The 8,062-nt window shown below is 38.5% G+C and overlaps 1 pseudogene; it reads left to right on the top strand.

Moving 5' to 3' along the window:
* The first annotated feature begins 5,774 nt into the window (after window positions 1-5,774).
* LOC128838977 (zinc finger BED domain-containing protein 5-like) lies at window positions 5,775-7,779 on the top strand (annotated as a pseudogene).
* Window positions 7,780-8,062: the final 283 nt, after the last annotated feature.

Below are 8,062 nucleotides of genomic sequence, written 5' to 3'. Positions count from 1 at the left end.
AAAGCACTTTACAATAGTTAGCTAACAGTACAAACAATATTTGGAAAGATCATTAAGTGGTCTGCCGAGACCCTCAGCGATTTTCAAGTGGTCTGTGGAAAAATAAGTTAGACTACATAAACAATCAAGGTACCTTACTTTATTTTCATTTACTTCCTATTACTTATAGGAGGAGGATAAAGAAAAAAAGAATGAAAAACGGCGGTGGGGGTGGGGATAAGAGAGAATGTTCTTTTTCTTGGCTGGGTCCTGAGGAGAGGCCCCAAAAATGAAGCTGAGCACAGGGCCCCACTAACTCTAAATCCACCACTGCTCAGTTGATTTGAGCAAGTCAAGCAGTTCTTTCATTGTCCATGTATTCCATATATATTTGCATTTACTGATTTTTTTCAATGTTTAACATTGCAGAAGTTGAACATAGGAAATAGAGGAGCCTTCGCAGAGGAAGTGCTTGACAGACTCCACAAGCGAGCCCTAGCCTCTGACATCAATGCACATCTCATTACAGAACTCAGGAACAAGGGAGGGAGAGACCAATTAAGAGCAGGCTTGAGAAGCAGCTACAAGCTCATCTAATTAAAGATAATATGCTAGATCCGGCACAATCTGGATTCAGGCCATGATGTGGGGTGGAAACAGCTTCAGTGACACTGATAGATGATCTTCTGCTGGCAGTACATGGTGGGCAGGCATCATCCATTTTTCATCATCCTGGCCTTCTCTGCAGCATTTGACACAGTCAGCCATGAGATAATAATAATACCTACCTCTTAAATAGCACTTTTTCATCCATCACATTGCTTTGAAAAGATGATCAATGTCATTAACTCCCTTTACAGATGGGGAAAGTGAGGCACAGAGAGACAAAAATGGCATGCCCAAGATCATTCAGTATACTAATGGCAGAGCCAGGAATAGAATCATAGAAGATTAGGGTTGGAAGAGACCTCAGGAGGTCATCTAGTCATATCATATAACACTCTTTCCATTCTCTTAGTATCTCAGGAAGATGTTAAACAGCAGCTACTAAAGTTACACATTTTAAAATCAATTTTAAATATAATTTGCACCAATGATTTTTTAAAAGATCTGACTGGGGAACTTGCTGGACCATTAATGCTGATTTTCCAATGTGTCTTGGAACATCAGGGAAGTTCTAGAAGACAGGGGAAAAGTTCAATTTGTGCCAATATTTAAAAAGGATTAATGAGATGACCTGGGTAATTATCGGACTGTCAATCTGACCTTGATCCTGGGAAATTTAATAGTGCAGCTGATATAGGACTTGATTAACAACGAATCAAAGGAGAGTAATATAATTAATGCCAATCTACGTGGGTTTGTGGAAAATAGATCCTATCAAACTAACTTGGGGTTGTTGGTTTTTTTTTGGATGAGCCTAAAAGTTTGATAAAGTTATTAGTGTTGATGTTTATACTTAGATTTCTGTAAGGCAATGAATGGTACATTCATGACTTGGTACCACATGACATTTTGATTAAAAAACTAGAAAGCTGTACAATTAACACATTAAATGAATTGAAAGTTGGCTATGTGATAGGTCTCAAAATGTTATTGTAAACAGGGACTCGTCACTTAAAGGGTATGTTCTGGTGGGATCCCCCAAGAATCAATTCTTGACTATACACTATTTAACATTTTTATTAATGACCTGGAAGAAAACACAAATTCATACTTGATAGTTTGCAGATGATATAGAAATTGGAGGAGAGGTTAAATAATGAAAGGGACAGATCACTGATACAGAGTGATCTGGATCGCTTGGTAGGCTGGCCGCAAGCAAATAAAATATGCTTGAATATGGCTAAATGTGTACATCAAGGAACAAAGAATATAGGCCATACTTACAGAATGGGGGACTATATCCTGGGAAGCAGTGACTCTGAAAAGCACTGGGGAGTCATGGTGGATAATTAGCTGAAATGACGTCAGTGTGACACTGTGGCCAAGAGGGTTAATGTGATCCTTGAGTGCATAAACAGGGGAATCTCGAGTAGGAGTAGAGAGGTTATTTTACCTTTGTATTTGCAACCACTGCTGGAATACAGTGTTCAGTTCTGGTGCCCACTATTTAGGAAGGATGTTGATAAATTGAAGAGGGTTCAGCAGAGAGCCACGAGAATGCTCAAAGGATTAGAAAACATGCCATATAGATAAATCCAAGGAGCTCAATCTATTTAGTTTAACAAAGAGAAGATTAAGGGGTGACTTGATTACAGTCTGTAAGTACTTACCTGTGGAACAAATATTTATAATGAGCTCTTCAATCTATCAGAGAAAGATACAACACAATCCAATAGCTGGAAGTTGTATCTATACAAATTCAGACTGGAAATAAGGCATAAATTTTTAATGATGAAAGTAATTGACCATTGGAACAATTTACTAAGGGTCCTGGTGGAGTCTCTGTCACTGACCATTTTAAAATCAAGCTTGTTTTTTTTTCTAAAAGCTATGTTCTAGGGGAAGCTCCATGCATGTATTATACAGGAGATCAGACTAGATGATCACAAGTGGTCCCTTCTGGCCTTGGAATCTATGTATCCATGAATCAATCTAGCATCTCATTGTAAGAGGTAAATGAATATGACATGCTGATAATTGCAAGTGCTGATCAAGTGCCTAAAAGAACTGTAGGTTGTCATGCTGAACTATAACTGCCTAACTAAACTGGATACTGGAGTAAATTAAATTCTAGTTTATATTTTAATAAATTATGTGGCCATTTCCTTTGAAAAAGCATAGAACATACATGTCAAGTCCACCTGGAGCTAGGGCTGGGTGCTCTTTTATTGCTCCGTACAGAAATTGAAATGAGTTAATAAATAAGGTGAAGCACAATTTAATTTACTAGCATCTATATATAATTTAATTTTTCATTGAAATAAATTTCTTGTTCAAGTAAGGAGATACTATATTTATCAAGACAAAATATTTTTTAAAATCCCCACAGCTTGGAAAGATACCTCTGACATCATAGGATTGGACTAAAATAAATGACAGGGACACAATATAACCCTGATTCTGCACAGCAGGACTGATGTGGCTTTAGGGAGCACCACTGACTTTAATGGACACAGTATTCCACTTGTACAAACCACAATGCAGGATCAGGGTTTTAGCATCTATATGACAAAGATTGCCTTATCCTCTTACTTTACACTGATGTAAAAGTGCTGTAGCTCCATTGACTATAGTGGAGTTACTCGTGATTTAGACCAGCATCAGTGAGTGGAGAACCAGGACCCATAAGTGCGCTACCAATGTGTGTGTTCAAGTAGTGTAATAAATCTTTCTCTGCAAAAGTGGAAAAGAATCACTTGAATCGTATGCGTTAGCCACCTTCTCTTGTCAGTTATGACGAAAATTGAAATGTGCTACAGTAATTTTGCTAATTACTTCTTTGGATGAAGCAATCAAATTATATGAACCTGCTACGGTTCCTGGCTTGATGTCTGTAATAGACAATTCTTGCTAATTAAGAAGTAGCTTCAATTCCTCAGACCTGTCTTAAACATTTATTGGAAAATGCATCAAATATTTATGTGAAGCTCATTGAAAAATAGGTTATCTGCTGCAACACCACCAACAAAAATGAACAAATTGGTATGTAAAAAATTAATTTCTTGTCACCTATCAAATTAAAAAATAAAGAAATGCCCCCTCTTCTCTAATGGCCTCTGAAACCTCTTGCTTCATCCTCCCCAGGTCTGTCCTTCATTCCATTAGATCTTTTAGTTTGCACCCAAATAAAATATGTTAAAAAATAAAATAGAATCTTCTATCTTATGTACTTACATGGATCTGTCAGAGGGTGACTGGCCCTTTAAGGGGAGATGGGTCCAACCCCACTTTGGACGCACTTAGCTTGTCTACCCAGATGGAGAAAATGAGCAACGTCATGACAGGCAGATGAGGTCATGTGGCTAGATCAGGCTCTCTGGGATGAAGATAAGACATCTTTGGAGAGTGAAGGAATGACTCCAGCTAAGAAGCCCTGGGAATTGCTGCTTGATAGAGAGCAGGGAGAGACTCAAAGGAGCAGGAGGGCTGCATGAGTTGTTCTATGCAGAGTGACTCTCCATAGCTCTCAAGCAGAGGGGGTATAAGCCTGCAGGGAGCAGGAACCAGTGAGGAAGACTGACGTGTGGAGAGCAAGTCTGCTTAAGGAAAGCCTCAGTGGGGACTAGGCTAAGAAACCTGCACCAACGGCTGGGAGCCCATTAGGAAGACGGGGTGGGAGTTCTTGAGTTTTCTTGTGAATTTTATTAATACACCTGGACCCCCAAAAGGGGTGTTACTTGACACATGAAAGCCTATGGGAAAGGTATTGGGGAGCCCAAGGTGTGTGGGGGGGAATGAGACAGTGGCTAACTTGAAAACAGACCATGTAGGTGGCACTGTGACTGTCCTCGTCACCATAGCTAAGGCTACAATTTTGGCCTGCACATTTTTAGTAAATTTCAGAGCTGAGGTGCAGGAGAAAACAGGGTAAGTCACAGAAAGGTCACCAAATAATGTAGTTTTCTCTACATGAACATGCACAACAGCGGGGGGTGCTGAAAGGTGAGTCCTGGGGGTGGTGTTGGACAACAGGCTCACCCCACACTCACTGCATGTGGTGGCTCCAGTCTTGCAGGTCTGGGCCTGGCTCCCTGCTCTGTGCATCTTAACTGGGTACACAGGGTCATAGTGTCACTCAGGTTTGCTCCATTCACCCCTCAATCTCCATCTGCAGAGGGGCAGAGGAGTCAAACACGAGTGGCGTTGGACCTCACGAGCCAGTTCACAAAGCCACTTGGTTGGGGGACCTAATCAAATGTGTTTTTACAGCCATTTCCAAGATTTCATGTATTTATTCAAATTAACAATTTCCATGATCTCCATGGCTAACTCATAGTCTGGAGTATTCTCTGAATACCTCCCAGTCTCTTTTATAGTTATCCTCATGATGACACCCATTTGAGGTAGATACATGCTGTTATCACAGATTATTTCTCTGTGCCTCTATATCCTAAGGGCCAGATTTTCATAGATATTTAGACACCTAAAGATGCAGATAGGTGCTTAGTTGGTTTTTCAAAATTGGGCTTATCAAAATCCCACAAGGCTGCAGATAGGCACTTAAAGTGCTTAAATACCTTTAAAATTCTGGCCATTAATGACTTGCCCAGGGTCCCACAGAATGTTTCTGGTGGAGCAGAAATTGAACCTGGGTCTCTTGCCACCTAGGGCAGTATTTTCCAAACTGTGTTCCGTGGAACACTGGTGTTCCGCACGATGTGAATAGGTGTTCCGTGAAAGAATCATAATTTTAAAAAAGGATCTTTAAATTTTTTTTTATTTTAAATTTGGCATATTTGAAGCATAGTTGACAACTCTTTTTGAATGACTATAATTTAACATAAAACTCTTTTCCCAGTTATTGATAGATCTCGTATTGAATATCATGGTGTAAAGAGAATGTGACACGCAAGCATGTTGACGTCTACCCCTTTGGGGCACGTTTCAGTTAGTGACATCATACCCCTTCTGCTCGAGGCTACACGAACTGCAGTGGTATGCACACACCATTCTCTTTACGCCACGTTGAATATAACATATTCACGCAACACGCTCAAACCTGTGGGTCTTTACCGTGTGTGCGATAAGCACAACTAAACTAGCTTCGCTCGAAACAATATAAATATTTGTGATAAACAAAATTTGACAAAAATCAGTATTTCTAAATATTGTTACTAAACCTAATCACCATGGATTTGTGGCTAAAAGAAGGAACTTTGAAACGAAAAGCAAGTTCTTCTGGTACTCCAACTGTGGCCAAAATAAACGAGGAAAATATTGTGACACTTCAAAGTGAGGATGAACAATCGCAGTCTTTTGTTACCGAAAAATCTGTTAGTACTAGGAGTTAACCAAGGTGAAAGAATTTCCACTGAATTATATCAAAAAACAAGATGAAGCAGGTGTTAAAAGACCGAAACGAAAGTATGATGAAAGTTATTTGTCTTTGGGTTTTACGTGTGCTGGAAATAAAGATGTTCCTGATGCACAGTGTGTCGTGTGCAACAAAATACTAGCAAACAGTTCATTGGCTCCTGCTAAACTTCGTAAGCATTTGGAAACCAAGCATGCTGAATACAATGACAAAGATATACATTTTTTCAAGAGGAAGTGTGACTCACTTGGAAATTGTAAACTTTTGATGATTAAAATTGCTAAAACAGACAACAAAAGTGCAACAGAGGCATCTTATCAAGTAAGTTACCATATAGCACTTGCCACTATTGGAGGAACGCTCACACTATTGGAGGAACGCTTATGAAGCCTTGCGCGAAAGATATTGTAACGTGCATGTTGAGCGAGCAGTCTGGTAAAAAAATTGATGCTGTACAGTTGTCAAATAATACTGTTGCATGCCGTATTAAAGATCTTGCCGATGACATAGAAAAAGAGCTAGTTTGCTGACTGAAAATTTGCCATGAGTATTCATTGCAGCTAGATGAGTCCACTGACGTTTCAGGACTTGCTGTGCTACTAGTATTTGTCTGATATAGCTTTAATAATATTATTGAAGAGGACCTGCTCTTATGTGAATCTCTGCAAAGCAACACAACTGGAGAAGAAATATTCAACTGCATCAACAATTTTATAAGAAAGCATGAAATTAGTTGGGGAAAATGTATTGATGTATGTACTGACGGTGCTCAGGCAATGCTCGGGAAGATGAAGGGAGTTGTAATGTGAATCATAAGTGTGGCACCAGAAAGCACTAGAGCCTTTGTGTTCTACACAGACAAGCACTTGCAGTTTAAAAAATACCAGCCTATCCGAAAATTGTGCTTGATGAAGCAGTACAAATTATCAATTTTGTCAAATCTCGACCACTTCAATCCAGGTTATTTAAAATTTTGTGTGAGGAAATGGGTAGTCAGCACAAAGTGCTTCTTTTACATACGGAAGTGAGGTGGCTATCCAGAGGAAAACTGCTTGTGAGGCTTTTTGAGCTTCGTAGTACTACTGGTATTCTTCACTTCAGATAATTCAGGACGAAAATGTAATGACTGTCTGACAAATTCCTCATGGCTAATGAGACTTGCGTATCTTGCAGATATTTTTGCAAAATTAAATGAAATTAATCTGTTGCTGCAAGGAAAGAATGTGACCATTTTTACTACAATGGATAAAATTTCATCTTTAAAAAAGAAACTGGAATTCTGGGCATCTTCTGTTGAACAGAATAACTTCGACTGCTTCCCTACAGTACATGAATTTCTGACTGAAATAAATTCTACAGTCCATGAAGAAATTTCCAGCACCATTTTCCAGCACTTACGTGACTTGCAGGCCTCTTTATTAGAATATTTTCCTACAACTACTGATGATAATGCTTGGGTTCAAAATCCATTTGTAATTACAGCCAAACCAGTCGGCTTTACTACGCATGATTATGAAAGCCTAATTGACTTAATTTCTGACTCTGATTTGAAACAAAAGTTTAAGGATCTTCCGCTGAATAATTTTTGGAGCAGCCTAATAGAAGAGTACCCTAATGTGGTTAAACGTGCAGTTCGAGTGCTCCTTCCTTTTGCTACAATTTATTTGTGAGAGATGGGATTGTCGTATTATACTGCAACAAAAACCAAATATAGGAATAGACTTGATGCTGCACCTGACATGAGGATTCAACTTTCCAGTATTATTCCTAATATTAAGCGAATTTGTGAAAGAAAAATGCAGAAACACCAATCCCATTAAATCCAAATTTGTATTTCTGTTTATAAAAATAGATTTTCCTAGTAAAAATCTAATTTGTTTGGTGTTTGTGTATATATAAAAACAGTTTTTTTTAAGTAGAACACTGTTTTTAATTTTGACTCTTGCACTTGCTTTTTGTACTACTTTACACAGGCTTTCTGGTTAGAAATTGTTAGTTCAAGTTATTTTAAATTTGTATTTTTGCTTTGTTTCATAAAATAAAATATATTTGAGCATAAAATAATGCAATTTTTTATTTGAAAACCAAACGACTACAAAATAA

This window comes from Malaclemys terrapin, chromosome 6 (assembly GCF_027887155.1).
Source record: "Malaclemys terrapin pileata isolate rMalTer1 chromosome 6, rMalTer1.hap1, whole genome shotgun sequence".
Classification (NCBI taxonomy): domain Eukaryota; kingdom Metazoa; phylum Chordata; order Testudines; family Emydidae; genus Malaclemys; species Malaclemys terrapin.
The sequence above is the reverse complement of the archived record's forward strand: the minus strand, read 5'-3'. Positions and strand labels throughout refer to the sequence as shown.